Source organism: Glycine max, chromosome 1, assembly GCF_000004515.6.
Source record: "Glycine max cultivar Williams 82 chromosome 1, Glycine_max_v4.0, whole genome shotgun sequence".
Taxonomy (NCBI): Eukaryota; Viridiplantae; Streptophyta; class Magnoliopsida; order Fabales; family Fabaceae; genus Glycine; species Glycine max.
In genome coordinates this window covers 38,213,860-38,217,756 of record NC_016088.4, presented here as the reverse complement: position 1 = coordinate 38,217,756, position 3,897 = coordinate 38,213,860, and positions in this window count along the sequence as shown.

The following is a 3,897-nucleotide window of genomic DNA, read 5'->3' as shown; positions in this document are numbered from 1 at the left end:
TAATTGGAATCGGGTACGAGTCGGGGTCGAGGATACCCGATACCCGATACTCGACGGGTACGGGGATGGGATAAAATTTTTAAACTCGTCGAGTATCGGGTACGAGTGTGAGGACAAGTTGGGGAGTCGGGGTTGGGGATTGGGGAAACAATACCCATCTCCGCCCTGCCCCATTGCCATGTCTAAGGTTGAGGGTGGCAGCGCAATGGTCACGTGCACCACCGGTCTTGGTGCATTGGCCACACAATCAATTTTAAAACAATGTTAATAGGACAGGACAAAAGGAATAAAGAATGTCAAGACAAGACAATTTTAAAACTTCTCTCTTGTGTTATGGCATGTATGACTTATTGAACCATGTACATTACTTTCTGATAATAACTTCTCAGTTCTTGAGGATCGAGTAACTATTCCATTGCCTTTGGACTATGAGCCAAGTGTTAAAACACTTATCTTCGGGACTGGACGCTGAAGCACTATCGTCCAAGGACTGATACTTCAGCTATTGTCCAAAGCCTTTCTCCTCATGCTTTCTGCTTGTATCTCATAGAGATAGATAAACCTATAACTTGAGGATGAAAGATTAACACATAAAATTTATATTTTGTTAACATCAAAACCTTAGGGACTTAATTGTTTGGTACAGTCCAATGTGACTTGGACACAGCCAGACTCAACATTTCATGCTTCCCATCAACAACAACACATAATTGTTTCTTTAATTCTTTATTGTTCATTTATTTAAATATTGAAATAGATGTAATGATCCGAGATGTGATTTACTTTTTCCTTGTCCTTCTGTAATTGTGTATATGTAACATCTGTATAGAAATCACTTGCTATGTGATTATGATCCAATTAATTACATTGCTTTATAGAATCGCAACTTCAAAATATGAGGTTCCTACTTAGTTAAGCACATGAAGTCAAGATGCTTAAGTCATATTTTGATTGTGCTGCCACTTAGCAATTCTTTAGTCATTGTCAAATATGTCTAAGTCACAGTTTCCATACTCCATCTTGAAAATGAGAAGAACCTTAGAAACTATTTCTGAAGGTATTTTAAGTGAGAAGTAGCATGACTTAGCCTATAATTTAAATAAGCATGTCACTTGTATAGGTTACGCTTTTGTGTGTTAACCTTTAAATTTACTTGCTTAGATACTCTTCTATGCTAGAAGGAACCGTCCTGACAATCTAGAGCCGCATATTTATTTATTTCCATGACTAAGTCATGTTCTTCTCTATAAATACCATTCCTCATCACCACACTTATGCAACCAAGTTTGAGAACTTCTCTTCAAACACTCTTCTATATAGACTGGTGGATCAAGCTGGGAAGTACCTTTAAGCAGAAGGGACTCACTAGGTGCAAGCATAAGTGGCTCCAACAACAACATCCTAACCCCAAACATCACATTCCAGATCACTTTAACTAAATTCAACCTTCAGGGGATTGATCTTGTTGATCCAGTTGCTCTATCAAGTATACACTCCTTAAACTTTTTTTGTTTCTAGACTTTTTTGTTCAGGTTGAGTTATGGTTAAATTTTAGGCATAATCATCTAATCATATCATTGCAATGGCATCATGTGATTTATGTAGTCGATCTCACTCAGAATTTTGATTTGGGTTTGACCACTTGACTAATGAGGAGGTTGTGGAAACACTTGATTAAGTCGTAGATATGTTAGAAAACAAGTTGTATTTTTTAATTTCCACATTACCCCAACCTAATGTCCTTTGTTGTCTATGGTTTGCACTTGTAGAAACTATCAATTGATTTATATATTGAACATTAGCAACTGTAGTTGTATAGAATGTGAATTATATAATTAGTTTATGGAATATTATTCTCTTGTGTCAAGTTGTTTATTTTTGTTATTGGATATGCTTGGTGGCAATTAGTTGCCTGACCTTCATCAAATCACCAGGCTATTTAAGCTCATGGGCTCCATTGTTGACTGGTTTGTATTTTTACGTGTCAACTTCCTCAATTTACCTTTCTTAGCTGGTGCTTATTACATATTTTCTTATATATTTTGCTTTTGCATTCATTTGCAAGCTCCAATTTTCAAATGCAAAATATCTACATTGTTGGGCAAAGCCAAATGTTACCTCCTCGTTCTAGAGTGTGTAAAAACTGATATAATGTATGGGATCACTTCACAAAGGAGTCAGAGCCCAACTCAGAAAAGAAATCTAGATGTAACTATTATGAAGGTCTGATCAAATTTGAGAATTGAACAACTACTATGTGAAAGATAAAATAGATTTTGTTTGTCAAATTCGTGTTGCGATCAAATATGTAAGATCTTCTCCTTCTCGGTTTACTAACTTCAAGAAATGCGCTATGAAGCAAAACACTAATTTTAAAGGTTTTGTTTGTTTCGATGTGGAAACCAGATGGAATTCCACCTACTTAATGTTAGATGCTGCATTGAAGCACCGAAAGACATTTGAAGAGTTTGAAATGGAAGATATGAAATATGATGATGAGTTACAAAATGGGGGTAGTGTTCCTATATTTGAAGATTGCGAATTTGTGTGTACAATCTTGTCATTTTTGAAATTGTTTTATGATGCTACTTTGTGCATGTCTAGTTTGACTTATATGACTAGCAATTTGTATGAGTTTGAGGCCTTTGGAATTGGAAGGAAGATAAAACAAATGTGTACTTCCAAGAATGTGAGTGTAAAAATGATGGTTGAAGCAATGAAGAAAAAATATGATAAGTATTGAGGTGTTCCTGATTGTCTAAACATGTTTTATTAATTGCTTTGGTGTTGCATTCAAGATACAAATTCCAATTCTTGCATTGGGTGTTTACTGGAAATTTTAGTCATGAAGTCGCATTTGTGTTGAATAAAAAGTAGAATCCAAGATGAAATCACTTTTTAAAGAGTACTATGGTTGGGCAAATGAGTTTGAAGCTAACTCATAAGAAGATCATCTTAACGAAGGAGGTAGTGATGATCCTTATGGTTTCAACCAATTTTTCCAAACAATCAGATCTAGCAAAACTGAACTAAATATTTACTTAGATGAAGCTTTAGAAGCGGACCAGGGAGATTTGAATCTAGTTGGTGGAAACTAAACTCGGGTCAATTTCCAATTATATCAAATATGGCAAGAGATTTGCTTGAATACATGTCTCTACAGTACCCTCTGAATCTATCTTTTGTACTAGAGGAAGAGTTATTGATCCACGTTGTAGTTCCCTCACATCACAAATGGTTGAAGCACTCATTTTCATGTAAGATTGGGTCAATGGAATAGATTTACCATTGTCTTCAAATGAAAATAAATTGTTTGAGATGCTTGAGCAATTTGAACAAGGTAATAATATTTTTTAAAATACATTCTTGTATTATGTACTTTTGCTTTTTTTTCACTTTGCAGAAACTATACCTTCATAGGGCGTAACATATTCAGTCTTCTCTATTGCACTTGATGATGAAGAAGAATGGAGGTTTCTTGTTTTTGTTATTAGGATTATTATATATCTATTTGCAATTAAACTCTAGAGATTCAACCATGGTGCGTGCTTATTTTGAGTATTTTGTAATTAATATGAAATTGGTTGTTTTGGTAGGTCTCTTTTGAGGATCATAGTTTATGGTTGTTATTTATGAATTTCACAGATTGCATTGGATAAGTTGGTTGTTCTGGTAGGTCTCTTTTTATGTTTGCTTTAGTTTTTATCAACGAAGTCTTTGTCACATTTGAAAGCAAGGGATAAGTTGTGATTTATTTTATGGTGTAAGATGAAATCTAGAATTGAATGAAAAGGAAATACTTTATGAAAGAATGTATATTTTTTTATTGATGAGGGGAAATGAATGTAGGATGAAAAAGACACTATAAAAAATATTTGAGAGTGGAAAACAATAAAA